Raw genomic sequence first — 20,963 nt, forward strand, 5'->3', positions numbered from 1 at the left:
CTGACCCCTCCTGCACAGCAGTAGGAGGTCAGCCAGACACCTGGCAGGCTGGCCATTCCTGGGTGGAGCTGCGCAGGAGACCAGGTGCCCGGGCAATGGAGCAGGGGGCAGGGGGAAGTGTCTAGTATTTGAGGAACATTTTCCCCAGACTGTCCCCCCAAATACCATATTGTCCAGGTGCACACTGGACACCTGGCAACACTAGCCAAGACCCAATTTCACCGCCTTGTGTACTATCTGTGTGAACCAGGCCCTAGTATCCTCAGGAAGGGAACGGTCTCCTAGCCACCAGGAGAGATACCAACCATGCCCCCAGACACCTAGAAGATGCCTGGAGAAGCAGGCCTTACAAGGTCTACAATCCAACTGTGGTGTCCATTTTTAAAATACAATCCATTCACTAATTTCTTGTGCTATATTAACATACCCCCCCTTCAGTCCCCCCCTCCTCTCAGTCTCAGCAAGTTCTGTCTTCGCTATTGCAAGTCATTCATCGCACTGTTGCCCATTCATCCAATTTGCGGAGATCCTACTGGAGCTCTTCAGTCAGCTGTGGTCTCTGAATAAACTGGGTGCCTTCTACAATTATAGCTAAGCTCTACTATTTCAGCAGTATATAAACATTTCACACAATGTGTATTTAGCGATGTTTACTATTACGGAGGGAAGGAAACAGGCGGGGAACATAATATCCTCAAGGCATTTGAGAGGCAGTGGAAAAAATTAAGAAAATTCTCTGTTCCACCCAAGTTCAATTTCTTACTGAACTGACCCACGAACCACAGGATCATTAGTTTCTAAAAACCCAATTTTGCCAGCCAATTATTCAGCAGAAATTGTCATAATCAATGATGGTGAATGACTTCAGGGAGTTGTAGTGATCAATTTTCTGCATAATAGATATAAATATGTACAAAACACAACTGTCAGCTCATTCGGTTCATTGCTGATAAAGTGAGGTTTAAAGCAATTAATACATTAATGCTCTATACATGGAGGACGAAAGTGCTAATTGATATAAAAAAGTCAGAACACTAAGTGCTCAATTAATAAATAATTTTCCCACTAATTGATTTCTTCAAGAATTCTGGAGGGCAAAACTGAAGCAGTAGAGATCTAAAATCATTGAATCTCTATAATAGTCTGCCATTTTGATTTTTTTCCTCAAAGAAACTTAGAAAAGAGGAGCTGAAAGATCGTATCATCACTTAAATCCACCTGCAGTTATTCCTGAGATTTGGGGGTGGAGAACATCAGAAATAAGCAAGTTCTCCACCACTGCTTGTTTTGGACTTCTTCTTCTTTTGCTATAGGAATGCTGATCCCCGGAGAAGAAACTAGGTGAGAAATTTTGACATATGGACATAAGAGCTGGATGGGACTCAAGGTCCACATCTATTCCAACAACCTGTTTTCCCGTAGTGCCTAGTTCCTTCCTAGACACCTCTCGAAAGCCTGCAAGGAGGTCACATAGACCAAAATCTACACATCTTGTCCACGCACAGAACGGATATTCAGACATCCACGCCCCCCCCCCCCAAACATAAAGGTTCCATAAGGGAACATAAAGGACTAGAAGCCACTGATGAACTATCCTCCACATTATCCCCCTTTAAAGTTCTCTACACTTGCAGCTGCTGTTACTTCACGAGGCAGTAAATTCCATCAGTTACGTAAGTATTAGCTGGTCCTGAAACTATTGCCCATCGACCTCAGTCCCCCTTCCTCTAGTATCACCGAGGAGGAAGAAAAAGTTCTCTATATTTACTTTTTTCCATATCTTGTGTAATTATATACCACTCAATCTTGTCACATGCACCCCCCCCCCCCGTTTCCTTTATACTTTTTCTTATCAGGAACATGATCCAACTCCTTGATCAGCCAGTCATTTCGTGTTCCCTTAGGGCCATCGTAACCTGCCCAAGTACGCCACCTCATGAACAACATGAGGCCACAGCACCCACACAAGAAAATGTCTGCTTTTGAGTCTGATTTGGGCTGGCCTCAAACCGGCAACTGGAGTAAGAAGAAGTCAGATTATACCCCCACCTCTCTCCCAAGGATAGCATGTAGCCAAGCTGGGGATGATGCATACTCAGGGGCAGTGCAAGGGTTTGCGGTGCTCTCGGCCGGCTGGCTGGATGTTGTCCCGTGCACGTGCAAGCGTACGCGTGCACCAGCCTGCATGATGACGTCACACATGACGTCATCACGGGAGTGCGCACGTGCTGCCGCCGGTGGCCCGATCACTGTGGCGGGCAGCCTTCGAGCTCTCCCGCTCGGTTGCCTGCACTGCCACAGATGCCTGCCTGCAGTGGCTGCGCCCAGCCGGGGGGCTTGTGCTGGCGGTGGCGGTGGCAGTGCAGGGTGGGAGGGATAGGAGGCTTCTGCTTTGGGGGCACGCTCCCGGCCCCTGCGCCTCCTCCAGCACTCCCTCTGGCACCCCGCGCCTGAGGCCACCACCTATCTGGCCTCTATGGGCGCGCCGGTCCTGTGCATACTGAAAATGCCTGAAAATGGCCGGATGAGGTGGAGGTCAAGGCACAGCAGGACCAGTCCCAGGATCCATGTCCCATTTGTCCAGGAAATATGAACTGGTCCCCTTTGGGGAGGGTCTGAATGCTGAACACTCTAGGACTGTCCCCCCCCACACACACACAGAAAGGCACTGAAGGATGCAGTGGCAGGATGTATCTTAATCCTTTCCCTGAATCACAGCTCTCTTTGTCAGATGCACGGAGGGTATGAAGAAACTGGCCAGAGATATAGCCCTTAGTATGAAGAAACTGACCAGAGACATAGCCCATCTCTGGCCAGTTTCTTCATACTTGCCAAGCATCTGACAAAGAGCGCTGTGGTTCTCAAAAGCGGACGATGCATCTGACAAAGAGAGCTGTGGTTCTCAAAAGCTTATACTACAATAAAGTTGGTTAGTCTTAAAGGTGCTACTAGACTCTTTACTATTTTGCAACTACAGACTAACACAGATAACTCCTCTGGATCTATATCTTTTCCCTGTAGCAGCAATTCCTCCAGCCAAGATTATCAATGCTTGCTTGCTGCATCTTAGGGAAAATGACTTGGGGGAGGGATTTGCAGGAGGGACAGTAACAGGGAAGGAAGTGGCAGACAGATGGGAGGAAGTGTTACAGACCCCTTCTCACCCCCTACTCTTCCTCCCCCTAGTCTCCAGCTCCATGACCCTTTCAGCACAGCACAATTTAAGCCAGTGCCTCTGAGTATTCACGCCAATCAGCGCTGAATCGGCTTGGGCTCCCAATATTCTGCACTGCACAACCTCGAGGCAATTTAGTGTCTGCTGACAAGTTGAGAGGTGTCTGTTTGAAACTGCTGTTTGTGGGGGCTGGAGCTGATGTCACTTTTTTAAAAAAAAATTGTGCATGCGTCATAATATTGCAAGGTTGGAGCCCATTCCCAGATTGGGCTGTCCCATGGCCACTGGACAGGCAATTGGTGGCAGATTCTGGGGGGAAACATGTACTTTTCGTGCATGTTCCACTCTTGTTTATTTTTTTTTAAAGCCAAGAAAGAGTCATAACGTTGCTGCTTCGTTCGCTTCCTCCCTCCTGGCTTTAAAACCAGGAAAAGGTTAAAAGGCTGGCGCTTCATTCGCTTCCTCCCTCCTGTTTAAAAGACTGTTTGGCTTCCTCTCTCCTTGCTATAAGCATACGTTCTCATTAACTGTTTTTTTTAAGCCAGTGAAGTGTGCTTCCCTGCTGCTGCGGCTCCCTCCCTCCCTGGCTATTCACACACATCTTTGGAGTTTTTTTCCTCTTTGGCATTAGGAGAATCCTGAAACACACATAGGCTTAGGAAGGAGGAAGCAAGCAATGTTAAGACTCTTTCCTGGCTTTAAAACAAATAAATGAGAGTGTATGGCTATAGCTAGGAGGGGGGAAGTGAATGGAGCATCAGCCTTTTAACCCTTTCCTAGCAGCAACATTACAACTCTTTCTTGGCTTTTTAAAAAAATAAATGAGAATGTATAGCTGGGAGGGAGGAAGCGAACGGAGCATCAGCCTTATGAATCTTCCCTCACTTTTAAAGCTAGGAGGGAGGAAGCAAATGAAGCAGAGGCATTACGAATCTTACCTTGCTTTAATGATAAAAATGGCGGGAAAGGAGTTCAGAGAGCTAAGGAGGGTGGGAATGGTTACCGACGGGCAGCCAACCAATCAGCGCCTGGGAAAACAAAAGGAAGAGACACAGTTAAGGATTAAGACTTTTGCACACACACAGGATGCATCAGTGGCAATGCAGAGGCAGAAAAGGTCCTGGTATATCCGGAGAGGGAAAACTCGGGAGAAAGAGGGACAATATTTGATTCTGCATCCCATGAGTCCCTGTAGATGTGGAACTCTGGAGATCTTGGGAAGCTGAACGGAAACTGAACTGAAGCAAAATGACCGTGCTGAAAGGGCCCACGTCAGCTGTTGAACATCTAGTTATCAGTACAACACAAAGGACCACAAAGAATTTGAAAATGTATTGCCAATATAAAAACAAACTGTACAGCATGTATGGAAAATTACAAATATTAAAGAACAAGACAAATACAGTCTACTTTTACTTCTTCATCTGATTCATTAAAAAAAACTTCCAAGCAAAAATAAACAATCCAGCACAAGGCATAAGAGCCTGGGAAACAGCTGTAAATCTATGGAAATCCATCATCTGAATGGATCGGATGCATGATCCCAACGGTGAGTCACCAAAACAGGTTACTTTCTTCTGACATGTGGGCTGACATCTGCATTATCTCAACCTCTGCTACAAGAATCTGCCACCTGCTTTATTTTCATACTGGCAATACCATGGTTAATTCTTTGTGGCTCTCAGTTTGGGGCTGCTTGCTAGGAGGACCAGCTACCCTGTTTTTTCCCCTCCAAGTATCTAGCTATGACATCCATTTAAAACTTTGCCACCTAAAATACCCTGCGTCCCTCTGTATCGGAGCCTGTAGTGGGAAGGGAGAACCAGCAGATACCCCCTTCCTCTTCTCTACCAGTATCCTTCCATCTGCATCAGCTCTGGATCGAACTCTTTTGTGTTTAATTTCTTTTTTAAAAAAACAATCAGTCCTCTTTTCCCATATGGCTTAAATTCTGCCTTCTCAACAAACAGCAGCATTTCCCCCTTGGAGTTTAGTATGCATTTTGCCAGCCAGCTATGTATCAGGAATGGTTTACTATTGTCATAAAGTTGGCATCAATATTAACACCGACACAGAGGCTTAAAACTTACCAAAATAAAACTCAGAAGAAACTTCCTAAGCCACCTTGCATTCTTAGTGTGCTAAGATTTTCAATGTGGTGGTGGGGGTGAGATTCCAATATGCGGGATTAACAGTTAAGGTTATGCAAAATCCATTTAATCAGCATGGCTAATTTTAGATTTAACGAAAGCTGCTGGCAACGGCACGCATTTTGCTCTAGGGCTTTGCTTTTAAATAATGATAGACTCCACTTTTAAAGGTACATTTATCTTAACGGAGGGCCTACCTAATGCTCTTTAATTGCTGAAGAAGTGATTTGAATAGTATTTGCATGAAGAAAAAGAAGGAATTCTTCAGAGGTGCCCCTTCAAAAGTGTCAAGTAAGCACTTCACTTCTTTGCAGTTAGAGCATTCTCTTAGTGAATACTCAGTAGATAGGTTTTCTCACAAGAAAGCATCAACATGAATTTAGCTTCTGGGACCTATTATATGAATTATACCTCCTCTCTTCCCCAGAAAGAGCTGAGAGAATCTAAAACCTTGAAAGATAGATGGAAAGAAAAGCTCCCGATAACAAGAATATTCACTAAGCAGGCACCCTTTCTTCAGGCCAAGACCATGAGCTCACGTCACACGACCAACACTCTTCCAAGACGCAAGGCTCTCTTTTTTTTGTCTAAATCAAGAGTTACCACACAGGGAAGGATTTAGTTCTACATTAACATCTTAAATCAAGCGTGAAAAGGATTAGACCAAAAGTTAAAAAGCATATTATAAACTGAGTTCTTAGTGAGAAGAACTTTGACTACCTCAGTTCTTAAAAAGTAAAAAAAAAATAACAGGAAATGAGAGGCATCTTTCTTTACAGCTTCCTTTTTGCCTGCTATGCTAAACACACACCATGAAGCTTCGAATTTCGCAGGACAGATGCCCAAAATAGTGTCTTCGAATCAGTCCAACATTCTTATCCCTAACGTACATGACTGTCCATCACTCTGTATAACCAGGGCTTTTTTTCAGCAGGAACGCGGTGGAACAGAGTTCCGGAACCTCTTGAAAACGGTCACATGGCTGGTGGCCCCGCCCCCTGATCTCCAGACAGAGGGGAGTTTAGATTGCCCTCCATGCCACAATCTAAGCTCCCCTCTGTCTGGAGATCAGGGGGTGGGGCCACCGGCCATGTGACCATTTTCTCCAAGGGCAACCCACTGAGTTCCACCACCTCTTTTCCCAGAAAAAAAGCCCCGTGTATAACGCTCTGCCAGCCAAAAGCTTAAGACAAGGGGACACACAACAGAATTACATCAGGCTATGGAAGAAATGTTCTACCATGTTACAGGGAAGGAGACAAATTCCTAAACACTTGGGGACCCTTGACTGGCTGCATCTCCCTGCCACGTATCCACTGCATATTTGAAGTTGGGTCTCCACAAAGCTTTTAACAGAGAAGAAGGTGATTTGACGAGCACTGCTGTCCGTCGTATAGAAGCGTGTTTATTTTATCCCATTACCATCTTTGCTCAAATAGGTTTTACCTGGAAGCTCCTTCTGCACCTTTCTGAGATTCTCAGATGGAGACAGGCAAGACAGAAAGTTTCTGCTGGATCTCAGGGGTCAGCTGATTGGTTCAGCATCTTTAGAAGGGGACGGGGCCTCGAGCGATCCCTCTCTCCAGCTTCTCAGCTGTTCAGCCCCAGCAAGCTCTATCAGGGCAACTGTTACCCCTTCCTTCAACGTCCCCGCAGAGCCTCTTACCTGACTGCCTGGCTTGATTTCTCTTTCTGCTCCTTCCAAATTGCAAGACTGTTGTACACATCCCAATGGACCACAGAGAACACTTTCCTGCCTCCAACAGCTGCTTTAGAGAGTCCTCTGTAGCCTTTCAGCTACTCTGTGCCTTATGATCTTCCTTCAGGGTTTTCTCCTCACTGGTTCCTAGCTGGATTTGAGTCCAGTGGCACTTTAGAGCAAACCAGATCTTCAGGGTATAAGCTTTGGAGAGTCAGAGCTTCCTTCTTCAGATACCCTGAAAATCATGTTGGCCTCTAAGGTACCCTTGGCCTCGAATCCTGCTGTTCTGCATAGCTACCTACCTGCTGCTTTCTCTTCTACCAGTAAGCAACTCACCATGAGCATTCCTAGTCTGTCCCTCCCACTTTAGAGGGCCCTCCAGACTTGCTTCCAATGAGTATGATGAAAATTTGCACATGAGCACTATAATGAACTGAAGGCAGAAATCTTGCAAATTTGGAACCATCGCAGCGGATCTTCCAATAGCTGGTAGAGACTCTTCATATGTCTATCAGTTTCAGCAAGCTCAAATATTTAATTTTTTCTGATTTTTTTTACCCTTTAATTTGGCAACTCATACTAAACTCATACGTATATTGCATACAACCTAAACTAGTGCCTTTAAAAAGGAGACCTTGCATGAGATTTGATGGACCAGAAGTCAGACATAGATTCCGTGTCTTAAGGGGCTGCAGCTCAGAAGCTTGCAAAGTGATTTTTTATATATAATGTCTGACGTTCTTCAGAAATACTTCCCAAGAGAAAGTGTCAAGTGGAAATGAAGCCAGAGACAGGCAAGAGAGATCTGCTCCACTCTTTAGCTTGTTTGCAAAGCCACCCACTCTGCTGTAGGCAAGCTAAAGGAGGCAGAACAGATTCCTTTTTGAGCCAAAGCCTTTTCCAAATAATAATAATAATAATAATAATAATGAAATGTTGTTCTAGATCAAAGAATGCAAACTCCTAACATCGAGATAGTAAAATAATACTGTTGTGTGAACCAGTTAACATTCTTGATTTTGAGAACCAATTTGCACCTGCAAGGTAGAGGGCTGGCGCCAGGGGCTGCAGCTTTTGCTCCCATCCTCTTTAGCACGTACTCTCCTGTTGCCAGTGACATCAGCGTTTTGCTGCCTGACTGGATGCAGGGCCCGCACCACGGAGGCACCAAAATGGCATATGAACCAACTACCCAACATGGAGATTCAGACCGTAGGTGGGTTACAGAGAGCCTCCATTGTAACCCGCCCATCATCTCAAATCTCGCTCCGACTGGATGGAAGCTCAGGCAACCACCCGTTTTGCTTTGCTGTGAAGCCCAGCCATTCTTTGCTTCTCAACCAGGGACTGTGCCTCCCGCACCTTTGACAACTCTGTGATTTACCTTCTGCTGAAATATTGGTATGTATAGTTAGAGCTTTCAAAGCTATAGAGTTTTTTTGTTTCATCCTCACATTCTCTCCCATGCATTTATTATGACCTTGCACCTTAAATAAAATAATTATATTTCTGTGTGGGTTTGTTGACTTTAGAGTCTCAAAGCTTTAAACTATTCTGCTGAACTTACGTTTGCAAACATACGTGAACCACCTACCATAAACTTATTTTGCTGTGGGCTCTGCTTGCAAAACCATTCTTGCAAGGTAGCTTCATTTTGCTTAGTTCCCTTACAGGCTTGGAGTGGTGTCCCTCCACTCCTAGGCTTTGGGAAAACACTAAGGGACTGGTGGCAGATTTGTAGGGCATTTTAGGGACTTTCCCTTGTTTACCAGTTTTGTAACTTGTGTGAACTGGTCTATAGGACACTGCCGGCCCCTCAGCTGGGTTGAGGCGCCAGGGTCTTGTAGCCACGACACCTGTTCCCAGCCGGGTAAAGTGGAGCAGGCATTGCCACCTGCTCCGCTTCCAATCCCGGCCGGGTGAAGGGGGGGAGGGCATTGCCTCCTGCTCTGTGCCTAATTCCAGCCAGGTGAATAGGGGCGGCATTGCCACCTGTTCCGCTCCTTATCCCAGGTGGGTGATGGCGAGGGGCGGGCATTGCCACCTACTCCACTCCAGATCCCAGCTGGGTGAAGGCAGTAGGTGGGCATTGCCACCTACTCCGTGCCTGATCCTAGCTGGGTGAAGGTGGCGGGTGAGCATTGCCATCTTCTCTGCTCCTGATCCAAGCTGAGTGAAGGGGGGGCGGGCACTGCCACTTACTCCAATCCTGATCCCAGCTGGGTGAAAACAGGGGGTGGGTATTGCCACCTGCTTTGCTTCTGATTCCAGATGGGTTAAAATGGGGATCAGACATTGCCACCTGCTCCACTCCTCATCCCAGCTGGGTGAAGGCAGGAGCAGGCATTGCTGCCTACTCTGCACCTGATTGCTGCCTGGTTTTCCCACAGCGGCGTGCTCTCTAATGGTCTGTGTGCCTTATCTGGGCTTCCCTCCACAGCAGCACCCTCTGGAGATGCATCAGGGCAGGAGTTGTCTTTAATACACCTAACCTTTTATATAGTAGGATAAAAAAGACCCTACATGCTGCCAATACCCCAGTATTTAAATAAGGTACTTAGGGTCCCTCAAAACTTAACCTCTTTAGCTGTTAAAGGCTGCCAAAGATACCTGGTTTGTACTTTCATGAAATGAATAAAAAACAACCCATGTATTAAGGGAGATAAACAACCTAGTAAGCATAACCAGAGCAATGTGCAAGAAGATAGAAGAGGTACCAAAGGTTTACATTCATGAAGTGTTTTAATGTTTTGGGATCCCCCCTGCCGCCTGCCAGCTGATAGCTTAAAGGGACCTGCTGCTTGCAAGTGGCAGGAAAAGTTTAAATGGCCATTTCCCCATTTAAACTGCCCTTTAATACGAACCAAACAAACCAGTAGATCAGTTCATGGAGATTCGTGGAAATGAGCTTCCACAAACCACTGGTTCGCAAACCACAAACTGGGCGGGTTCGTGGGGTTTTTTGGTTCGTATTCAGGTCCGTGCCCATCTCTACTTATGACACAGATATAGCAACCCTATACACAGATACAGTATCATCTAGTGGTTAAAACTGGACTGGCACTGGGACACTTAAGTTAAAATCCCCACTTTGCCATGAAGCTCTCTTTGGGCCATCATCTTCGCTACTTATCTCACAGGGCTGTAGCAAAAATAAAACGGAGGGGAGGGAAATGACATAAGCCACCCTCTGCTGCTCGGATCAAGGGGAAGAAGGGCACGAGAAAAATGTGACACGCAGAGATAGCCAAAGTTCCCTTCAGCAGAGGAAGATCACTCCACCTTTCTCATAAAGAGGAACACAAGCCAAGAGAAAATGCGACCCTGCTAAATGAAAAAGCAGGACGAAAGGACAGGACAACCAGGCACAACTGAGCACCTGAAGCTGCTTTCAAAAATCCAGGCTGACCAATCTTTCATTGCAATGAAAAGTATTTAATAAGAACACAAAGGTGAGAAGGAAACCTGGAGGTGGCAATGGGAGTGCGCCAATGGAGAGAAGAAAAAGAAAAATCCTCTTACCAAGCTATGCTATCTGTGCCCCAGGATTGCCAGGTCTTCTGCTATGGTGGGAGACCTTCTGGTAGGCGAAAAAACAAATAAAAACTCCACTGTTGGGTCAACAGTATGACATCACTTTTGGAAGAGACCCGGAAGTGATGCCAGCCCCTTCTGGGAATCACTGGAAACTCTATTGTTTTTCTGCATGGTTTTATCATAGAGATTCCGGCAATTCCTAGTGAATACGAACATTACTTCCAGGTTTTCCCCAGAAGTGATGTCACACTGTCACCCTATATCCCCACACCCTGGACTCCTGCCAGTTGCCATGCCATGCCTAGCAACCCTACTGTTCTCCTACCTGTAGATGTGAGACGGGCAGTAAAGCTGGTTATGACCTGAGACAAGGTATTTTCAGTGGTGGCACTCACCTTTGGAAGAATGTCCTCCTCTTTGAGGCTCAACTGCGCCTACCTTAATCCCCTGGATGTGCCAGGGCCAACAGTTCTTTTTACAGTACTAAAGATTATTTTTTGTTGGGGCATGGGTTTTCAGGATGATAACAGGGTAGTTTTGCCAGCTAGTCGCCTGTAAAGTATCTTGGACTATCTGTGCCCACAACCAAACAGAAACTACAACACCTCATCATTCTCAAAATGTACAAAAGATCAATGTTAGTCACCTGGTACAACTTCCCAAGGTCTAGGTCACAGACTATTTTTATATTTAATACAGCAAACACCCATAAAAGAACCTCAGCAGAATTGCAATATACTGCCAGTGATTCTGTGGGTGGCATACTGCCAAGGTCTCTTTTGCTGACAGACAGAACTTCTGTGTTTAGGTACTTCTTTGTTATTAAGTGCTGCTAAAATAAAGTTTGCTAACCGAGACCATGTTCTGTTTGTTGCATGGTCAACTAATCTCGACTGACCTCCTTCCAAGTAGATCATATGAGTTAATTTATTTTCAGTGTTTTATTTTACCCCCAAATGCAACATTTATAATAGTTCCAAGCAACCAATGCCTGCCTGGTATGCACCTGGACGGCCCTGACCTGGATAGCCCAGGTGAGCCCAATCTTGTCAGAAGCTAAGCAGGGTCGGCCTTGGTTAGTAATTGGATGGGAGACCTCCAACAAAGACCAGGGTTGCAGAGGCAGGCAATGGCAAACTACCTCTGTTAGTCTCTTGCCATGAAAACTCCACCAGGGGATTGTCATGGGGCATCTATGACTTTAGGGCACTCTCCACCACCACCATGTGCCTGGGCAACCAGTCATGCGCTCTCTTAACCTATGAGAAGTTTCAGAGGCAGTGCTACCAAGCAGGTTTTCCAGGTAAGAAAGCACTATAGACATATGGGGCCTTGTAAATATATAGCACAGCAGAAGCAAGCAAGATCCTAAAAACACTGGAAACTCTATTGTTTTTCTGCATGGTTTTTGTACATCAGATTCTGGGGCACGCACTCTTTCAACCAGCTCTAAGGCTGCATTTCAGTTCTAGCTTTCTAAAACTTTCTATTTTACAACTTGGATCCAGTGATATGCAAGTGGAAACAAAAATGAACTTGGCACAGTTCTTCTTGTGGAAGAACATACACAATATCTATCCCTTCCCTCCTTATATATTACAGGGCCCAGAAACATGCTGCACAAAATCTTGGCCAAGTAGAACTGCAAGAAAGGATACCATAAGTCTGACTTAGAACAAGTGGCTACTGATGTCTTTTTCCTGTGTTTCTGCTTGCACAAGAGCTCTAGCACAAGTAGAAATTTTGCACTGGATCCAGTCCTATGTTTTCTGCTCTTTACATGCAACAGCCCAAACAGCAATGACAGGAGAGAGATGGGGAACATCTGCTCGCTGGATAGCAGCAGCCACGTAACATGTAACAGACTCTATTTTCCTTGTGCTTTACATGTATGTAAGGCCTGGAGTGCTCACAGGAATTTTTGAGCTGGCATCAAGATTAGAAATGGGCACGATCTGAAATACAAACCAAAATTTGGTACGAACCAGATCAGTTTGTGGTTCGCAAACCAGCGGTTCGTCAGAGCCCGTTTCTGACGAATTGCCATGAACTTTAGGCTGGTTCATATGGTTTGTTTTTTGGTTCGTCACTGCAGACTAGGGGTGTGCAATTCGGTAATCTAATTAGGTTAAAGTTACCAAATCAGGGCCGTTTCGGTTTTTTTCAGTATTTCCGAAACTTTTTCTGACTGCCGAAAAATTTCGGGAATACTGAAACAGAGATTACTGAAACGATTCGGCCATTGTTTTCAATGAGAAAACCTTCTCCCGGCTTTCCGGGAGTCTGGGGGGGCATTTTCTGTCCGAATCACACCAAACTTGGTGGAGACCTTCTACTAACTCTCCTCTAACTACCCCCCCAAGTTTCAGAAAGATTGGACTTTGGGGGGCCATGTTATGCCCCCACAAACAAGGTGCCCCCATCCTCCTACTCTCCATGGTTCTCTATGGGGAAAAACAAGCCATCTTTCTAGGTGGCTTGGGGTGGCATTTTGCAAGCAAAATGCACTCAGCTTTCAGAGGACCTGCTCCCACCTGTCCTCCCACCCTCCACCAAGTTTCAGGCAGATTCCACTTTGGGGGGCCATTTTATGGCCTCCCAAAGAAGGTGATCCTATCAACCTCCACTCCATTATTCCCTATGGGGGAAATAAGAGAGGCTTGTGTGGCTAGGGGTGGCATTTTGCATGCAAAATGCCCTCAACCTTCAGGGGCCCATCTCCTACCTGTCCCCACTCCCTCCACCAAGGCTCAAGCAGATCCCACTTTGGGGGGCCATTTTATGGCCTCCCAAAGATGCTGCTCTTAGCCCCCCCTTTCTCCATTATTTCCTATGGGGGAAATATGAGAGGCTTGTGTGGCTAGGGGTGGCATTTTGCATGCAGGATGCCCCCAACCTTCAGGGGCCAATCTCCTACCTGTCCTCCCACCTTCCACCAAAGCTCAACCAGATCCCACTTTGGGGGCTCATTTTATGCCCCCCAAAGGTGGTTCTCCTGCCACACCACTTTGTCTTTCTACTGTGGGGAAGACTTCCACACCACAAAAACACATGGGACCGGGTTGCCAATGGCCACAACCACAGTCCACCTGCACCCAAACTGCCAAATACCACACACACCCTCCCCAAAACTTAATCTCCCCTGTCCTGTGGCCAGCCACTTTCTATTGATTCCTGTTATGGGAAAATCTCCCACAACAGGAACCCACGGAATGTGGCATCTATGGCCACGGGCACAGCCCCCATTTTAAATACACCTCCCCCCCACAGCCCCACAGTGACCCAAAGACACCCTCCCCAACATTCCCACACTGGCCACTACCCCAGGAGCAGGCTGGCCAGCCGTCCCCCATTGTTCCCTGTGATGGGAACTTTTAAACTCTCTTTCCCAGGGCAATTATGCACAGCCCAGGGGTGCCACAATGGTGGGCACACTCCTGAGTGCGAGCTTGTCCCTGTAAAAGAGCACCTCTGAACCACAGACACCCTCCCCCCAATTCCCCCATCACCTACAGAGATGGCTGGCCAGCCAGCCCCATTGTTCCCTATGATGCGAACCAACTGCACAACAAAGATTAAAACACAAACACACACTGAATAGTTTTTTAAAAAATATTTTCTCACTTCCAAAGTACAAGTAGGCAAAGCATTATGACACATTACACCAGCAGTCCCCCACACTGAAAAATAACACAACTCACTTCACATTAAAGAATCACAAAAACACAATTACTGTCAAAAACACTATTTCTTTAACAGCTGTAGGTTACACAGCAGGAGGGCACACCAAAGGGCATTCCAACATTCCCCTACACAAAAATAACACAACTCACTTCAGATTAAAGAATCACAAGAGCACAATAGCTGTCAAAAACACTATATTTCTTGAACAGCTTTAGGTTACTCAGCAGGGGGGCACACCAAAGGGCATTCCAGCATTCCCCTACACAAAAATTACACAACTCACTTCACATTAAAGAATCACAAAAACACAATTCCCGTCAAAAACACTTTATTTCTTGAACAGCTTTAGGTTACACAGCAGGAGGGCACACTAAAGTGCATGCTAGTAGTAATTTACAAAAAAAATAACTCACTTCACATTAAAGAATCACCCAAAAAACAATTGCTGTCAAAAACACTTTATTTTTTAACAGCTGTAGGTTACACAGCAGGCGGGCATAAAAAAGGGCATTCCAGCATTCCCCTACACAAAAATAACACAACTCACTTCACATTAAAGAATCACAAAAACACAATTCCTGTCAAAAACACTTTATTTCTTTAACTGCTTTAGGTTACACAGTAGGAGGGCACAACAGGGCATAAAAACAGTACACCACACAAAAATAACCCAACTTACTTCACACCAGAGAATCACCCAAACACAACTGCTGTCAAAAACAGTGAAGTGAGTTGTGTTATTTTGTGTAGTAGACTGCTTTCATGCCCTGTTGTGCCCTCCTACTATGTAACCTAAAGCAGTTAAAGAAATAAAGTGTTTTTGACAGGAATTGTGTTTTTGTGATTCTTTAATGTCAAGTGAGTTGTGTTATTTTTGTGTAGGGGAATGCTGGAATGCCCTTTGGTGTGCCCTCCTGCTGTGTAACCTACCGCTGTTAAAGAAATAAAGTGTTTTTGACAGTAATTGTGTTTTTGTGATTCTCTGACGTTAAGTGAGTTGTGTTATTTTTCAGTGTGGGGGACTGCTGGTGTAATGTGTCATAATGCTTTGCCTACTTGTACTTTGAAAGTGAGAAAATATTTTTTAAAAAATTTATTCACTGTGTGTGTTTTAATCTTTGTTGTGCAGTTGGTTTGCGTCATAGGGAACAATGGGGCTGGCTGGCCAGCCATCTCTGTAGGTGGTGGGGGAATTGGGGGGAGGGTGTCTGTGGTTCAGAGGTGCTCTTTTACACGGACAAGCTTGCACTCAGGAGTGTGCCCACCATTGTGGCACCCCTAGGCTGAGTATAATTACACTGGGAAAGAGAGTTTAAAAGTTCCCATCACAGGGAACAATGGGGGACGGCTGGCCAGCCTGCTCCTGGGGTAGTGGCTGGCGCGGGAATGTTGGGGAGGGTGTCTCTGGGTCAGTGTGGGGCTGTGGGGGGAGGTATATTTAAAATGGGGGCTGTGCCCGTGGCCATAGATTCCACATTCTGTGGGTTCCTGTTGTGGGAGATTTTCCCATAACAGAAATCAATAGAAAGTGGCTGGCCACAGGACAGGGGAGGTTAGGTTTTGGGGAGGGTGTGTGTGGTATTTGGCAGTTTGGGTGCAGGTGGACTGTGGCTGTGGCCATTGGTAACCCCGATACCATGTGTTTCTGCACTGTGGAAGCCTTCCCCACAGTAGAAAGACAAAGTGGTGTGGCAGGAGAACCACCTTTGGGGGGCATAAAATGGCCCCCCAAAGTGGGATCTGCTTGAGCTTGGTGGAGGGTGGGAGGAGAGGTAGGAGATTGGCCCCTGAAGGTTGGGGGCATTTTGCATGCCAAATGCCACCCCTAGCCACACAAGCCTCTCATATTTCCCCCATAGGAAATAATGGAGAAGGGGAGGGGGCTAAAAGCAACATCTTTGGGAGGCTATAAAATGCCCCCCCAAGTGGAATCAGCTTGGGCCTTGGTGGAGGGTGGGAGGACAGGTGGGAGATGGGCCCCTGAAGGTTGAGGGCATTTTGCATGCAAAATGCCACCCCTAGCCACACAAGCCTCTCTTATTTCCCCCATAGGGAATAGTGGAGGTGGATAGGGGCACTTTCTTTGGGAGGCCATAAAATGGCCCCCCAAAGTGGAATCTGCCTGAAACTTGGTGGAGGGTGGGAGGACAGGTGTGAGCAGGTCCCCTGAAAGTTGGGTGCATTTTGCTTGCAAAATGCCACCCCAAGCCACCTAGAAAGATGACTTGTTTTTCCCCATAGAGAACCATGAAGAGTAGGAGGATGGGAGCACCTTGTTTGTGGGGGCATAACATGGCCCCCCAAAGTCCAATCTTTCTGAAACTTGGGGGGTAGTTAGAGGAAAGTTAGTAGAAGGCCGCCACCAATTGTGGTGTGATTCGGACAGAAAATGCCCCCCCCCAGACTCCCAGAATCCCGGGAGGTTTTCTCATTGAAAACAATGGCCGAATCAAGCCGAAACGCGAATACCGAAACGGCTTGCCAATTCGGTATTCCCTGAATACCGAAACGGTTTCCTAATTCAGTTAAAACCGAATCAGGTTTACTGAAACAGGCAGGCCTTGCACACCCCTACTGCAGACAGCCTGGGTCCGATCAATCAGTTTCCTAGGCAACAGGGGAGGGACTTCCCTTCTGCTGGCCCGGAAGTGACGATTTGCTGACCCAAATGTGACGTTTTCACGAAGCAAACAAACTGGTTTGCAAACCGGGGCAGGTTTGTGAAAGTTCGTGGTTTGTGAAATGTGACGAACCACAAACCGCACAGTTTGTTTTTTTCCGGTTCATGCCCATCTCTAATCAAGATTACCCAGGAGAGAAAGGAAGCCCTGCTCTGTACTGAAAAGCCGCCCCTCCTCCTTCTCTTGTATTTTCTCTTTTGCATTGTAAGCCACTTTGGGTCTTCACTGGGCAGAAAATGGAATATTAGATTAGATTAATAGATAAAGATAAGGACAGACACTCAGACAGTTTACTCCTCACAGATGTGCCCCACCCACAGCAAATATTGGGTAGAAATTTTTTTCCTTTAATCTGTATTTGACATCCCTGTCACGGCTTGAGATATCTATTGTAGTAAGCAAAAAAAAGCAGATTAAAAGAAAAATAACTTTATATCTTAAAATAAAAATGTGAATGAAAATAAAGTCTAAAAAGAGAACAAACCCTATTTATCATAGTAACTCTTGCTCTTGTCCATATTGTCAGCAAAAGACTTGGATAAAGTTCAGTAAAGGATGATGTTGCTTATTCCTCCACTTGCTTATGACAAGATAGTCTGTGTTCTACTGCCCTTTTGTTTTTAGAAAGTCATTTCAGAAACAAAGGCCTTACAAAAGGGGTGTCATTTTGGCACGGCCCCATCAGTACTGCCTGCTACAGACCGTGGTTCTGGCTGGCTCACCACTTTAACACATCCAGTGACCAGGGCTTTTTTTCAGGGGGAACATGGGGGAATGAAGTTCCGGAACCTCTTGAAAATGGTCACATGGCTGGTGGCCCCGCCCCCTGATCTCCAGACAGAGGGGAGTTGAGATTGCCCTCCATGCTGCTCAGCGGCGCAGTGGGCAATCTCAATTCCCCTCTGTCTGGAGATCAGGGGGCGGGGCCACCAGCCATGTGGCAATTTTCTCCAAGGGCAACCCACTGAGTTCCACCACCTCTTTTCCCAGAAAAAAAGCCCTGCCAGTGACTAACATCACCTTATGTGGGCTTAGAGCATCAGACTAGCATCTGGGAGAGCCAGGTTCAAATCCCCACTCTGCCGTGTAAGTTTTCTCGGTGTCTTCCCTCAATAGACCCACCCCCCCACCCACCCCCCGGATCATTGGGCAAGGAAGAAAGAGCCTTCAGCCTCAGTGCAGAGGTGCCTATCGAAGCCCTAGACTCCAATGTGTGCTGAGCGTTCTTTGCTCTGAGCACAGTTCCTGCAGCACAGTTGGGTACACTTGTTATCCCATCGAGAAAATAAAGATGTAGATAATCTACGGACTCAGAGACTCGAATCCAAATACCTGCCCCCAATAAAAACCTGTGAAATCACCTTAGCATTCAAGGACTCTATAGCTGCAGATAATCTTCAGAGTAAAATCCAAAAAAACAAAAGAGTGTTTATAGCCAGGGTTGCCAGATGAGGTCTGGAGAAATAACAGACACCAAGAAGAGGGGTGAGGGTGGTATTAGGGTTGATGGTCCCTCTACCCTCCCGCCGGGAGGCTGGGAGACCTGGTACTTACCTTGTGCTGGTAGCATGTTCCTTCTTTGTGCATGCCCCGGGCTGACACAGTGACGTCACTTCTGGAAGTGATGTCATCATGCCAGCTGCGCAAGTGTTCCTGTGCTCTGCATGAGGCCAATTCAGCCAATTTGGGGCCCAAATTGGCTCCAAATGAAGCACAGGGATGCTCCCACAGCCAGTATAACAACATCACTTCTGGAAGTGACATCACTGCGCCCCCAGGGAGCACGCACACAGCCTGTGTTCCCTGGGTGCCTGGTATCTTAGTCTCCCCAAGGGTTGCTATAAGTCAGCCATGACTTGAGGGCGTTCTCCACCACCAACACTTCATTTACACTCTGTCTTTCCCCCCCGAAGAGCTCACAATGTACCACTCTCCACACTCACCTTTTCAGTCCTGGCTCCAACCTGGTGGAACTCTCTGTCTGAGGACACCCAGGCCCGCCAAGATCTTGTCTCCTTCAGGCGGGCCTGTAAGATGGAGATGTTCCGCCAGGAATATGGTTGAGGCCATCAGGGTTTCCACCAAATGAGCCTCTCTCCTGGTCTCCTCTATGTCTGTAGGGGGTATTGACCATCTACCCCCCATATATGAGCGACCACACATGGTTAAGCTGCACCTCCACCTCCGTCAGATGTTATATGGTTTTTATACAGTGAGCAGGTGTTTTATTACAAAGCTGCGTTAATTGATTGTGATTTTATCTTGTATGTTTTATGTTCTGTTGTGACCTGCCTTGAGCCTGCTTGTGGGGAGGGCAGGATATTATTATTGTTGTTGTTATTGTTGTTGTTGTTGTTGTTATACATGATGCTGCTGAACTCTCCCCCTCAGTTCCCCCTCAATAATGATGATGATGATGATGATGATGATGATGATGATGATGATGAACTCTCCCCCTCAATTCCATAAGTGATCTGCCATGTAAGAGCACTTTCCTGGAAGCAAACCCCATTGAATAGATCGGAATAGGTGTCTGAGTCGAACTGCTCAGAATGGTGCTCGAGATCTCGCACCCCCAAATCTCTCACCGTTTTCAAACAGACACAGCAGCTGGCAGCATTGAGTGGTGGTGGGAAGGTTCATCTTGCAGAGAATCCTTAGTTTTCCTGTGAGTGGGATATTTCTGCAACTTTACCAAAATGCCTAACCTTACAGCAGAGGCCCACTTATTGAGACAAAAGAAGTGGAAATGTCAGAATCTGAGCAACCTTTACAAAGAATGCCATAATAAGTTATTACCAAATATAATGTTATTTAATACTAGATGGCAACAGGCAAGAAAATGTGAATTTTTCTCAGGTATTCAATACATGTAGTAACTACTCCCTCCTAAATGACACATGGAACAAATTTACAGAGTCTTTAACACCAATTTTAATGGGTAAAGGATGTTATGGAAAGATCAGATCTGCAGGGGGAAAAGTAACCTTTCAAATTAGTGCTCCCCTTTGTACAATTAATCTTGATTTAATAAGACGACTAATGTATGTTATTTGAATACAGATTATTAAACATCCACTGTAATAGAGCTGTTACTACAAAACTGATAAGAACCCTATGTTGCAGCTTTTAATAGTCCGCAAATATGTTTTAATGTGCACTTGGTATTTATTTAATTTGCAATGGTATTTAATTAACACGCAATAATGTTTTACAAAGTCTAAATTAAACACTGTACTTGCAAAGGCTTAATTGGAAAGTCCTCCAGTTAAGTGCGAAACAGAACAAGAATCTGTTCTATACTACCATATATCAAATGAGATTATCGGTAAGGTAGGTGGTACGGTAAGGAATCCAGAAGACTGAAGAGGGAGGTGTCTTTAAAACACAAAGCAACGTGCTTTTACTCTACATGGAGAGAGTTATAATGAAGATTTAAATACAACTTGCACAGCTTGACAGTTTATTTTCATGTGTGACTCAGCATAACATGTTTTAGAAAGCGACTTTTCTCCTTTAAGTGCAATAGCAAATTTAATTCCAATCGATCAAAATGCTAGATGACCTCTTTTTGCTAGAGGAGACAGTTGGAGGCATCAGGTGCTTAAAAAAATTAAGAAAGCAGACTTCCGGTTTGGGATTCATGGAGGTCTAACGCAGCTCCATTTGTGGAGCTGACCGGATTGCCGTTTTAAACCGGCCGGAGGGGTGAAAATAACCCGCGGCCGACTGCTCTCAGGCGGGGAGCAGGCAAAGAACGCTCAAGACCCTAGGGTGAGCTAGATCTCGGACGAGGGGGGGCTCTACACAAGGAGTCTCCCCCCCGATCCTTGAGGTCCCACCTTGCGACGGGTCGGCTATAATCTCTGCGGCAATTTTGGGGCCAATTCGGCTGGCATAAGACCTACATACCCAAGCTTCGATCGGGGAGGGAAGTCGAGAGGAGAATTTAAGATCGAAACAGCGATTACAACCCGAGAAAGCTGGAGAGAAGGTAAAGATCGCTATCTCTTGAAACGGGACAGATTGACAAA

At 46.0% G+C, this 20,963-nt stretch overlaps 1 protein-coding gene across 2 annotated transcripts in view; it reads right to left on the minus strand.

Moving 5' to 3' along the window:
* The window catches only part of LOC129343294 (cytosolic beta-glucosidase-like), a 127,312-nt gene that overhangs the window by 88,093 nt on the left and 18,256 nt on the right, over positions 1 to 20,963 (minus strand). The window contains exon 2 of one of the 2 annotated variants that reach the window (XM_054999440.1): positions 4,114 to 4,203. The exons of the other annotated variant lie outside the window; for it this stretch is intronic. The gene's annotated coding sequence lies outside the window, so the exon portion shown is untranslated. The remainder of the gene's footprint in view (positions 1 to 4,113; positions 4,204 to 20,963) is intronic. 2 annotated transcript variants of the gene reach the window in all.

This window comes from Eublepharis macularius, chromosome 15 (assembly GCF_028583425.1).
Source record: "Eublepharis macularius isolate TG4126 chromosome 15, MPM_Emac_v1.0, whole genome shotgun sequence".
In the NCBI taxonomy this organism is placed as follows: domain Eukaryota; kingdom Metazoa; phylum Chordata; class Lepidosauria; order Squamata; family Eublepharidae; genus Eublepharis; species Eublepharis macularius.